At 38.5% G+C, this 14,377-nt stretch overlaps 1 pseudogene; it reads right to left on the bottom strand.

The window, feature by feature from the left end:
- Positions 1-14,377, bottom strand: part of LOC128030597 (plectin-like) — a 108,598-nt pseudogene that overhangs the window by 75,322 nt on the left and 18,899 nt on the right.

Genomic DNA, 14,377 nt, shown 5'->3' with positions numbered 1-14,377 from the left:
AGAAAAAATGTTAATAATTTAATTCTGTGCTTTTTCTAAACACAAAGCTTTTTTTACACTGTTTAAAATAAAGGTCCTTTATTGACACTGATGGTTCGAAACTTCAACATCCAAGGAAACTTTCATTGCACAGAAGATTATTAAAAAAATATATTTAAACAATTATTTACACTAAGAACAAAAATGGCTCTTTTAGGAACTGTTCACTGAACCAAAAATGGTTCTTCATGACTGCAAAAATCCCTTTTTTTGGTGTTTGAGTGTTTTGTTTTACACATCTTGGAATATAATCATAGATCATTTTAGGAGTTCAACAATCTTAAAGTGTGGTCATGTCAGCAAATTTTTGCATGCAAAAAAAAAAAAAAAATTCAATGTCTACTGTTAGTAGAGATGTATGAAGCAAAAGTCACTTACAAACCAAGCATCTTTCTGTTGGTGAAGGCACTGAATGTGCATGAATAAGCATGAGCACAACCTGTGTGGGGAACTTTTTCCCAGATTGTGGGATTCCTGTTAAAAAGACCGGATTTTCCCCATGAGATTTCTCTGAGCAGCAATAAATGTAATCGCACCTCTAACCAATCGTTCGGCTAAACTTCTCTTTTGTGTTGCACGAATGAAACACAATCATGGGGTCTGGAATGAGTTGCTGAGTAAATGACGATCATCTTGTCATTGTCTGGGAGACTGGACACTGATGCTATTCAGCAGGAGAGTGGGAACGAGCAAGGGTAGGAAGCCTAAAGAAACCTCATTCATAAAACTGCTTCATTAGTTTTATTAGATTTGGTCCAACGGGATATTAACTGGACTATTTGCTGACTGCCTGAGTCTGGAACTGGGTTGTTAAATGGGAATTACATCATTTTGAAATGAGTGAAAAACTCACATTGACTTTGGCGCCATCCTGGACATCTGGGACACGGGGCATAGCGTCGTAAAGGGAGGACACATAGGTGATGATGGACTTCTCATCAGGATGAGGCACATCCACATCTGCAATGGAAGGAATTGCAGTTTAATAACTATGAACTAATACATTTAATCAGGATTTCGCTTCAACGCTGGATGTTGATATCTAATAACTGTCTTCAAAATCAGCTTGTAGCGCTTTAACATTACCCTCTGGGTCAAGCAGCCGTGTGACCCCAAGTTCTCTCTCTGCCACTGAAAAAGCCTGTTCCAGGTTCTCCAGGTTGGACTGGCGGTACACCTTCCCCATGTCGATGAGCCTGGGCCTGGTGAAATCAAGAGTAACGAAAGAAAGTGTGAAAGATATTAAGCGTCAAAAGTTTAAATCACTGGAAAAGTCAACAAAACATGAATTGCAAATGCAATCTAATGCATAAAAAATGGTACATTTTACAATAAGGTCTTATTAGGTAAGATTAGTTAATGCATTAACTAACATTAACAATGAGCGATACATTTGTCACAGTATTCTTTCATTTTTGTTAACTTTGCTGCATTATTAGTTCATGATGGCTCAGGTACATTACAAAAAGAAACATATACAACTTTTTTATTTTAGTAATGCATTTTTAAATGTTGAAATTAACAAAGATTAATAAATGAAGTATTTTTCTTGTTAGTTCATGTTAACAAATGAAACCTTACTGTATAATGTTACCAAAAAATATGTGCAATGAAATCAGAATGAAAACATTTAAAATCATTGGAGTAAGTGGATTTGAATATTGCAGAATCACAGAGACGCAGGTTCAGAGACGCAGGTAAGGTGACCACCTGCTCCATAAATCCCAAAAAACATCTGTCTCCGGAGGGATGGAGCCATAACTCACATGCCATGAATACCAAGTGCTGGGAGCGGCTCCAAACAACAGAGAGCCAACAAACTCTACACACTTCTACACACTTACAATGATTAAAACATCAAAATGACTCAAACATCACAACCCTTAGCTTCTGCAACATTAAAAGGTGTTAGAAATTAAGCAAGCACCCAGGCATCTCTGAGAAATGTATGCTGGAAGGCATGACATCAGATTCTCCAGCGTGGCACTGAACGTCTTCCACCATGCTCAGATCATCCGTCCTGAAGCCCGCATGGATCTGCCTCAGGTCTCTCTCTGGTACATGGCTCACAGAGCTCCAGTCCGGCCCGTATCCCGTCTGAGAGTCTCCGCTGGAGCGAGCGCCTGGACTCTGGGATCCCCGGCCGGAGTCCTCGGAGGGAATATCCTCACACAGCATGACCACACGGTCCTCCACGTCACTCGCAGAAGCCATGGTGCTGCTGGAGCCGGTGCGACGCTTCTTAAAGGACAGACGCCTCTTCATGTTGAGCAACATCGTGGCCCAATGCAATGCAATTCCAATTATACAACTATGTTGAATTTCCAAATATTAATAACTCCTCTGCATGGTATTAGTCACGCTTCAGTTTCTGAAATCCATTTGTTTTCAGAGAGCTTCAAAAAAGAAATCAACCTGTACTTGCAGTGTGGTGCCTGTAAGAGCCTCTTCCTCATTTCTGAAAGGAGGCAGATCCTATGAGTGTTCCTGGCTGACAAAAGCATCAAATCCTCTCTCTTCATGTCAGGGTCAGTCGGGCGTTCCCATGTTTTGCAGGTACATGTTAACGTTTCAGAAAAGCTGCCCTGCGGGGAGTCTCCACTCCGACAGGCACCACACCTCACACTATTTATCTTTCAGCCTTCATTGTACATTTCATCTAAGACTGTTTTCTTATTCAATCTCTTCCTGCTCTCTTTTGTCCTCGCGTCTGCATACAGAACACACCCTCATTATAGAAAACCTGCTTTCATTAAGCCTGGATCTGTGTGGCATGTGTGAACAGTTGTCTACCATTTACAAAAAAACCTGTGTCATTTTTTTAACTGATGCTCATATAAAGTAGTCCCTACAACTTCTTCAAAATTACATTAATATATGTAAGCTTTTAAAACTGCTACTAATTGACCTTTACTGCTTTTTACTTAAAACATCCTGACTTTAATTTATATACTTTCTAATGAGGCTTTCTCAAGCCAACATAAAGTTTGTCTGGACAAACTTTTGTTTATCTAGTTGTCATCTGCTGTATTTCTCAAATCTCTTTTACATTTGCATACACTTGAAAATGTAGTGTCAAGGCACATCTAGTATATCTCATAACTGTTTCTTGAGCTCAGGAGCCCATCATCACCATTATACTGTATATAAAAGAGCAGCTCAGAACCACTGCATTATATCTCTTTTGGTATTCATCAAAAAATAAAAGGCTTTATGTATAATGTATTATAAAAGTATTAATAACATACATTGTAATGCATTATATCTTTTCAAAAATAACTGCAACCAAAGTTAAAATGCATTATAATATGTCTGTTTTTCTTGTTCTTTAATGCATTATAGGGGTAACAATGAATAGATAATGTATTATAACTGTGGTTACAATTATTTCTGAGATAATATGATGCATTATAATGTGCATTACAAGTCCTTTGAAATGTTGAACTTCAAAGGCTGATTAAACTCTAGAAGACTGTGAGAATAAGCACTGATTTGACTCATCTGTGCTCAGAGCATTGTTTTACACAAAAATACATGCTGAATTCAGATCAGAAGACTTTACTCCATGGCATCAAGGACAAGTTTGATCGAGAGTGGAGGTAATTTTGAGAACCTCTGAGACTAATGATAAATATTTGAAGGAAATATCAAGAAACACCCCCCAAAAAATAATAATTCTGTAACAATGCACCAGCGATATCTAATACTTTAGCCAAACCCCGATCTTGAGATGTGTTACAGAGGCACTTACTCGTGTTTGTGTATAACAGCGTTGAAGAGTTTTCCGTCCCTCCAGCTAGTGGTGAAGTTATCGCAGCGGACACCGGAGTAACCGTCCACCATCCGCTGAGACCAGAGGAGCAGCTTCTCCTTCGCTGACATATCATCTGACTGACCGTTCACCTGGATATCTGAAATCTACCAGCCCACAAAAATGAGTTGCATGGATTTAATAACAAGTGGCAGCAGCAGCCTTATGTTTATCATATGCAAATCAATAATTAATTAAACTAGTTGATTTTACTCAAAAATTATAGTCATGCAATGCAATAACAATTCAGCCCCAATGATTACCATTGACCTCCTAGGACCCCTCTGAGGCCGGTTATTATACTTAATCCATGAATAAGTGTAGAAAACAATGCAGTTCATTGAAGGAAAACCCAATCAGTTTGGGTAAGCTGTACATTTAACTTGCCGAGCCATAAGCTAAATTTGAAGCATTTAAACAACAGTATCTGCCACAAAAACAACAAAGAGCTAAAACAGAAAAACTTGGAAACATTGTGCATTTTTAGTCTAAGTCTAGTTAATAAAACAAGCATTAGACTAAAAAAAAAACAGACAAAAACTACAACATTGAGAGAATCTGACAATTTGGTTTCAATGACCCATTTACAAAACAAACCGTCTGAATAATTAAGTTGACTAAAATAAATGTCAGACAACAAACTCAGACTAGAAGAGTGTGTTTGAATTTTCTTTTCAGTTTTGTAATTGTGCATGTGCAATAAAACATGCCACTGAAAACAGTGCACTCTTTCTTGCTACAATATTACATCAGAAAAGTAGCTTCTTATTGAAAATCGTGCTATTTTGATAACGCTTTCACAATGACAAACAGTTTTAAGGCTTCAATTTTAACAAATTATGGTGACCAAATGTGATATTTAAACTTAACTTTAAGGAAATTAACATATTTTAAATATGCTGCTTTTCTATACTTATTTTTAAATGCCCTCTATGTTAATAAGAAATCATTAGATATTGTTTAATGTTTAATGTAATATTTTAGCACAATAATCTTTAAGCAGAATGTTGGCACCATCTTCAGTAAATCCCTGCGCATGTGATTCTCTTCTTGGTAAGGCTACCTCCATACCTCTTTTATTTCTTGAGGAAGTGGGCAGGAGTCCATACACCACACCTCTACACAAACCTCTCTACTTCTGCTGTACGAACCAGAAGTCCTGCCAACCTATTTTGTCAATCCAAGCAAATTAAATTCCCTCAAACGCGTGAAGAACATACTCAAGAAGCACAATCGGCTGAATTTGTGTCAGTCTCCTGGCAGCTGTATTGTGACTGAGTGTGATTGTAATTGAACACCTTGAACAACAGATTCACGTAATTTAGATCTACAAACCATCCTGAATATTAGATTATGAAATTAGATTAGCTCAAAGACTCTCAATTGCTCATGGCGCCTGAGACACTGCACAGATTCGTCAAGAGAATCAAACAAACTGCTTCGTTTTCACATACTAAGACTGTTGTGGTCGGATCATAATGGACATTCCTGATTAAAGTAGGAATTAAATCAACAACATTTTATTTGCATGAGGCAGATACTGGTTTGAAGCAAAAAAACTATTGACCCCATTGAGGTTTGATTGGAAATCATAAAATCAGTATGACCCAAAGAATCAATTGAATCAGTGATTAATCAGACTGATTTGAAGCCCAGGGGAGGAGGAGGAGGTAAATGGTGTGGGAACTCAACACTGACAGAACAGGAGACCTGGAAGTGGAGGATGATGGTCCATATGAGACCCAGTGTCAGCTTTGGGTTCCCGTCGGCGATGTCATCGTTCCTGATGTTCACCAGCTTCACCTGTGATTTACAGAGAAGAGCATTTCACATTTGAGTTCATGATGAATTGAAATGACACTCAAGGATGCATTTAAAGCAAAATACTCATGTTGCTCTTTTCCACACCATGAAAGTGAACAGTTACTAGGAACTGATGATGCAAATGGGCTTTTACAATTCTTTGATGGTCAGTTTTGCTGTGACTAGAATATGGTCTCAATTAACTAATACTTTATGTAAGGGAGCAGCTAGGACAATCTGCTAAATTGAGATGTTCTCGTACCTGCCGGTGTCTGAGGAAATCCAGTGCTATCTGCACATTCTGCAGTTTGTGGAATCGCATGCGTCCTCTCTCACGAGGCTGTGGAGACAGACACAGAGTCAATGAGACACATGACATAGTTGACAGGAAGGATGAGACTGAGACGTGTCCTTGAGTGCCCAGAGAAGCTGGTCTAATGGAAGGAAGAATGAAAAACAAGATGACCTTTATGAGCACGCTAAGAAAAGACATCAAAGACCCAATGAAATCTAAATGATGTGTTTTGGGGGTTTTTCAGTCCATGTCTGTTAGCATTGAGCACATCTGTATTCTGGGTGACAGAAAAACTAAATCTGCATTTAAAATACTTTGTTTTATTTTCTGATTCATGAACATGAACAACAAATCCAATTAGCTCCACACAAGAATGAGCTCATCCGCTACAAATAATACCTGCTGTGATAGGCCACGCCCCAACTTCCTGTTTCAGTAGGAAATATGTCAACACAGATAATGCAATTAAAGAAATTATAAAATGCACATTGAGTCATTTCATGGGGTCTTCAAGACTATTTGACAGAATTGATGGTCTTGTGGATTTAACATGGTATAATATTGTGGATGAATGCTAAATACTGCTGAATGTTGCACTGGTGTTCCTGTAGCTCAATTGGTAGAGCACTGCGATATCAAGCGCAAGGTTGGGGGTTCGATTCCCCGTGAACACATGATAGGTAAAAATTTAAAGCCTGAATGCACTGTAAGTCGTCTGCTAAATGCAAATGCATGTATTTATATGCTGAATGTATATATATTTATCAAAACATCTGATTTGCCAAACACACTCCAATATGTTTTTATGACCTGAACAACTTTAACTTAAAAAAGCATGTCTTGCACAAACACTTTGCTCTACACTTATATTCAATTCTACATATATTGCTTCAAAATGAATGTGGATTTATTTGGCAGTCACTTAGATTTCATTCATTCGCTGTATCGGTCACACACCCAAACCATGACGAGGTTCAGATAGATGGTGTCATAAAGAGAAACAGCGTCAGTCATGTGCAAGCAGAACCGAGTAAGAATGAAACAGGGCTACTGCAATGTTATTCACAACAGTCAAATCTCGAAATAAAAGATAGAAGCAAAAACATGCTTTATTAAGAAAGTAATGCTGTTTTACACAACATAGGTTTATTTATAAAAATGTCAATATTTAGCCGCTGACTGTTGAATATTAGTAAATGAAACAGCTAATGTAATTCGTTTTTCAAAATAAAAGTCCCTAAATTTAGAATTCTTAATGAAGTCTCTCAACATTTATCTACCAACCTGCTGAATAATTACCCTTATTACTTTAATCAGCTGAGATACCTAGCATGTTATAATCTTGAGACATAGCATCAAAGTAAGTCGGCAAACAAATGTAAACAAGACTAGTGGCGGACGTGACATCATGCGCAGGACAGCCACAGTGAGTGACCCATGCCAATGAAGCATCTGCATCACTCACCAACCGCACGCTCCGCACAACGTCCCGCTCCCTCGGCTTGACAAGAGAAGTGCAAAGAGAGCAGACAGAAGTCAAAGGGCAAAGGTCAGGAAAGAGAGGTGGATCAGGGTCAAAGGAAGGTGGAATGAAAGGTACAGAAAGAGTCAAGGAGGCGCCACACCGATTCAAAAGAAAAGCCAGAGAGTGACGTTAATGTCTGAGCTACAGCCAACAGATCAAGCAGTTTGATGGAAAGATGTCAAGAATTTGTCAGGAATATCTGAACCCAGTGTTTTGGGTGTGATTCATCCAAACGTTGAGTATGAAGACGGTGGGGTGTTTGACCTGGAGGTCTGGGTCAGGACTTTGGGTTTGGGCGACACTCACCAGCGTCTCTCCGGAGAGGACCTCCAGAAGGGAGATCAGGTTATGTCCATCTCTGAGATCTTCATACAGGTCATTCACATGACGCTGGGTCTGAGAGAAAAAACAAACAAAGATCAGTTCATCACCCCTGCAGAAAGAAAACACAGAATATGTGAGCGCAAACCCAAATCTAAAGATTTCATTCCTCAACCACAATGCTGACTTACTTAACTTACAACCCTAATCCTAAGCATCATATTGTGTTTGTAGCTCTCTTGATTACTGCTCGATGCGATCAGATTCAGCCATGATTGTTCTGAACGCTGAACTCTTAATGCATGATTTAGATGACCAATGATATTGGCTGCAGGTTTGCACTTGATTCGTTTGGAGGACTAAAACACACAGCTAGAATTTCCACTTTCTTATATTTTATTGACGGCATTTTGTCATAATTCACCCATCCTCACGTATATGAATATATTTTTCCTTCACATGAAACACAGATGTTAGATGTTAGGCAGAAATGCTGAGCTAGTTGTTTTCTTCCATTCAAGTAAAGTGAAAGGTGAAGCCAGTCTCCAAAAATACAACGGACATAAACACAAGTATGTGTGTCTCTTGTTAAGAGCGGGACCCTGAATTCAAAGAGATTGATTTGTGTTTTGCTCCGTGAGTACAGGACAGAGAGACGCATGGCTCACCTGCCTCACCACTAAAACAATCTGTGACAAAGTTCACATTTAATTCTGAAGCTTTTCTAAATCAGCCACTCAACCACGGTACAGCTGCTTTATAAAATAGGTTCTCTGCTTCGATTATAAAAACATATACAGATTCACGGTGGATGACAGACAGACTGGGCTTCCTCTGGTTTATATCATAAGACACTCAGCTCTCAGCAGCTCGCTTGAAAATCCTAAAAGTGTCAGTTCTGTGATCATTTATTCACCCTCACGTTGCTAGTGTTATTTTAGTATCATTGATGTATATTGCAGGTTTTGTTCATATTTTAATTTAGACTGGATTATTTATTTTCTGTCATTTTAGTTCAAGTTTTATTAATTTTGTTGCTTGCTATTTTAGTTTTTTAATATGTCTATTAAGTTTTTATTATTTTTTTATTTATACGTTTATTTAGCTATTTTAGTACATTTGTGTTAAAATTAGAAATGTTGTGAAATATAGCTGAAATAAAATGTTTTTTTTTTTTTTATTAATTTTCATTACCTTTATTTTATTTCAAGTAACTTTTTTTGTTTGTTTTGTTTTAGTTATTATTATAATTTTTTTTACTATAATTGCAATCAAATCTTTCAAGTTTCAGGAAGGACAAAATAACAAAAAAGTGTGTGTATATATATATATATGTGTGTGTGTGTGTGTGTGTGTGTGTATAGTACTCCAGAAGTTGAAAAGAGCTACATTTCTTCAAATATTATCTGCTGAAATCATGAAATCAAAAATGTACGGCAAACTGCATTGTGTCAAATGTGACACAGAAGTTTAAACATCTAATGGAAAATAACAGTTTATAATAGGGTTATAATGTTTTTGTTGTGACAGTCATGGTAATGTATGGAAAAATAACTGCATATGGGTTTGGAACAACATGACAGGTGAATGAATGATGACAGGATTTTAGGATCAACTGTTTTTGTTTTACTAAAAGTGGAACACAGCAAAGCCTAAAGACTAAAACGAATGGCAACTAATGAGTCATTTTTCAAGCTGTGAGCATCATGTGACAACAGAAGAGCCTCGGGAGGACTGAACGTGTGTGTGAGAGAGCAGAGCATGCTGGGACACGCTGACAGAGGGACCTACCTCAGCTCTCCGGTGCTGGAGGACGAGGAGTGAACAGCAGACGGATGAATGGAGTTACAATGATTAGAGATGGAAGAAAGAAGGGAAAGTTGAATGATGAAGGACAACAGTAAGATTAGTGTGATTTAAAACTGATGCTGGAATGACATCAGTTACGTATATGACTGAAAACTTCTACAGAAAAATAAATATCAAAGAATGAGGGTGAGTAAATAGATGCTCTTTTCCATCTTGAAAACATAACTTTTTTACAACTATCAATATGATATAAAATGTTCAGTATTGCTATTACATTTATTACGAAGCAGAGCTCATATTGAGCCAGTAGAGGTCTCTGGTGATGCATTAAATATGATGAACACAGCCACACAACCTCACACACGCATCTATTCTATAACCTCACACACACATCTACTCTATAACCTCACACACGCATCTATTCTATAACCTCACACACGCATCTACTCTATAACCTCACACACGCATCTACTCTATAACCTCACACACGCATCTACTCTATAACCTCACACACGCATCTATTCTATAACCTCACACACGCATCTACTCTATAACCTCACACACGCATCTACTCTATAACCTCACACACGCATCTACTCTATAACCTCACACACGCATCTACTCTATAACCTCACAACCTCACACACGCATCTACTCTATAACCTCACACACGCATCTACTCTATAACCTCACACACGCATCTACTCTATAACCTCACACACGCATCTACTCTATAACCTCACACACGCATCTACTCTATAACCTCACACACGCATCTACTCTATAACCTCACACACGCATCTACTCTATAACCTCACACACGCATCTACTCTATAACCTCACACACGCATCTACTCTATAACCTCACACACGCATCTACTCTATAACCTCACACACGCATCTACTCTATAACCTCACAACCTCACACACGCATCTACTCTATAACCTCACACACGCATCTACTCTATAACCTCACACACGCATCTACTCTATAACCTCACACACGCATCTACTCTATAACCTCACACACGCATCTACTCTATAACCTCACACACGCATCTACTCTATAACCTCACACACGCATCTACTCTATAACCTCACACACGCATCTACTCTATAACCTCACACACGCATCTACTCTATAACCTCACACACGCATCTACTCTATAACCTCACACACGCATCTACTCTATAACCTCACACACGCATCTACTCTATAACCTCACACACGCATCTACTCTATAACCTCACACACGCATCTACTCTATAACCTCACACACGCATCTACTCTATAACCTCACACACACACATCTACTCTATAACCTCACACACGCATCTACTCTATAACCTCACACACGCATCTACTCTATAACCTCACACACGCATCTACTCTATAACCTCACACACGCATCTACTCTATAACCTCACACACGCATCTACTCTATAACCTCACACACGCATCTACTCTATAACCTCACACACGCATCTACTCTATAACCTCACACACGCATCTACTCTATAACCTCACACACGCATCTACTCTATAACCTCACACACACACATCTACTCTATAACCTCACACACGCATCTACTCTATAACCTCACACACGCATCTACTCTATAACCTCACACACGCATCTACTCTATAACCTCACACACGCATCTACTCTATAACCTCACACACGCATCTACTCTATAACCTCACACACGCATCTACTCTATAACCTCACACACGCATCTACTCTATAACCTCACACACGCATCTACTCTATAACCTCACACACGCATCTACTCTATAACCTCACACACGCATCTACTCTATAACCTCACACACGCATCTACTCTATAACCTCACACACGCATCTACTCTATAACCTCACACACGCATCTACTCTATAACCTCACACACGCATCTACTCTATAACCTCACACACGCATCTACTCTATAACCTCACACACGCATCTACTCTATAACCTCACACACGCATCTACTCTATAACCTCACACACGCATCTACTCTATAACCTCACACACGCATCTACTCTATAACCTCACACACGCATCTACTCTATAACCTCACACACGCATCTATTCTATAACCTCACACACACATCTACTCTATAACCTCACACACGCATCTACTCTATAACCTCACACACTGTCTCTTACGATTGCAATGAGTTTCATCACAGTCAATGACTCTTTGCTAAAATATCACAGTCTGTGTAAGAGTCCCCCCCTAACAAATGCATCTTATTTGTCCCATCTATCTCCATGTATTCAATCCTCACACTTACTCAGCTCAATCAGCACAAAGCAATAAAACCCTCTAATAAGTGCTAGATAACAGCTGACGACAGCGACACACCACAGCGCAAACTCTAAGTGTTTGTCAAGGTCAAACTCTAACATTAAGTCAGCAAATATAGATGTGTCAGTGATGATTATTATAAAATAAGGGCTCATATTTGAGAGTACACAGGGTGAAAACATACTCAGTGTTTGTAATAAATACAACTGATGTGAACATGTGCTGCCAAGTGTAATGATAGGTTTATGTAGCTGTGCCCTGGATCAATGCACATCGTTAAATCACTCAGTTATACGTGAATCAATTATAATTAATATAACAAGCAGTATATAAAACAACTGTCTTACTCCGACACATGTGCACATGTGCTAGTGTTGGCTGCATGGACTGACAAGTGTTTATACCCTGAATATGATATTATGCATGCTGCAAAATGAATTCAGATGTTCATGATGGTTTGATTGATTTGTACAGGTGCTAATAACCTTCAGTCTTGTCCAGCGTTACATTTTCATTATCTTTTGTTTGGTTTTTCCACACACACAGACCTTTCTGTCTAAATACTAGACATTTCAGACTAGACGACGATGGACGAGCTGCGTGTAGATTTATCACTTGTGTGGTCAGGATATGATCTGCTTCTCTACAAATATCACACTGAAATCATCTTCAGCCCAACAGCTGTCATGGCTCCAACAAGAAAGAGACTTTAAGATGGGTACATTCGTTTCTAAACTGGGTGTTGTGATATCAAGGTTAAAAATTGTACTGGTAACCAATAGTAGTAATATGGGTTGGCAATAGACATGGTTATCTCTCTAGTATTATCTCTCTATCGTGGTTATTCTCACATGACTTTGCAGTGAAGCACTGTAATAAAAGTTGAAATGTTTTGAGCCTTTGTTAAAGCAATGTTACATCATTCATTATAGTGCAATAAAACATGAGAGAACCCGACACTCGCACACTGTTACAACTGCGATTATTATAGTTAACGGAAATAAAAACTACAACTAAAGCCATAAAAAAAATATATTTTTTATTTCTTGAAATAGACGAGGAACTAAAACTAATATATATATATATTATATCAATCACAAATATATATATCAAATGAACATAGAAAAAAAAATGTTTGAAACCAAAGAATCTGGATGATACTACAACAACAGGTTTATAATCAGCTGTCTATGTGTGCACTCCCACAAAACCTTATCACACGGTGTTAAACTATTTATTTCTCATGGTTTATTGCGTTGGTCCATGGATTGAATTACAGGACTGAACATATGATACTTGTGCTGCGGAAGTGTAATGTAAGTTGCATTGGATTAGTTTGTGGAAATGACAGTATGACTGTACTTAAACTACAGTAAAATCACAATCTGAACATGAATGGAAGAACAGAATCAAGAATCACTGGTCATTTTAACTTGAACAATTGCAGGAAATAATTTACATGAATGTACCTTTATTAAGTGTTTGTTCACCCATTTTGTGAAAGTCTTCTTCTGCACTTTGTCCCGTTCATCTGAAACAAAAGAGAAGATTCAACAGGATTCAGCAGTGTTCAGAGTAAATGTGTCATTTTATTAATTTCAATTTTTGATGTTTAAAATGCTAAATCCCTATAGATAAACAATTCACAGGTTCAGTTCACTGAAAAGTGCAATACCGTATCTCAGCCCAAAACAACACTGATGCAATGCAACCACTACTGTGACTGTTTAATAAAGAAACAGCCAAACTGCAAGAGAGGAAAGAAGTGCAACAAATTAAAAACCCAACGAGAATGCTTTTTTACTTGTTCTTTTATTATTAGTTGTTTTTGTGTGGGAATGCCTCCCATCTCCTCCCGAACGATTACATCCCAGCACCGCTGAGGCACACCCATGTGAGAAAGCCTGAGTAAAGCTGCAGAGGAATGACTGCAGGAGATGTCTGGGCAGCTCCATTGTCAAGTGAAGACGGAGCACAGGTTCAGACGCCTCGGGCTGGGAAAATTAACCGTGAAGTGTGCATCACTCATGACTAACTGAAGAGCACAGACACACCCACAGCCTGCACAATCCTGTTCCTCCAGCAGCGTGAAACACACTGCCAACACCTGCACCTCTCACCATTACCAGAGAAAACACAGCTCAAAGACTGCTAGTAAAGTTGATCACTTTTCTATAAGGTGGCCTTAACTACAGAATTATGTACTGAACCATTTGAAACATACATGGCGGTGCATTGTAATTACATTAAAAGTACTTCATTGACACATGTAATTACATGTTAACTCTATCCCTAACTGTAACTCAACCCTCACCACTCATAACCCTAACTTTACTTCTAAAGCTAACCACACTGCGGACTCATCAGCAGAAAATTTGGGAATTTTTCAGAGCATTTACTTACACAGTAAATCCATACTTTTTGGGGGGTATTTATTGCTAGTAAATAGTAGTTAATGCCACA

Source organism: Carassius gibelio, chromosome A16, assembly GCF_023724105.1.
Source record: "Carassius gibelio isolate Cgi1373 ecotype wild population from Czech Republic chromosome A16, carGib1.2-hapl.c, whole genome shotgun sequence".
Classification (NCBI taxonomy): domain Eukaryota; kingdom Metazoa; phylum Chordata; class Actinopteri; order Cypriniformes; family Cyprinidae; genus Carassius; species Carassius gibelio.
This window is presented reverse-complemented; position numbering and strand designations above follow the sequence as displayed.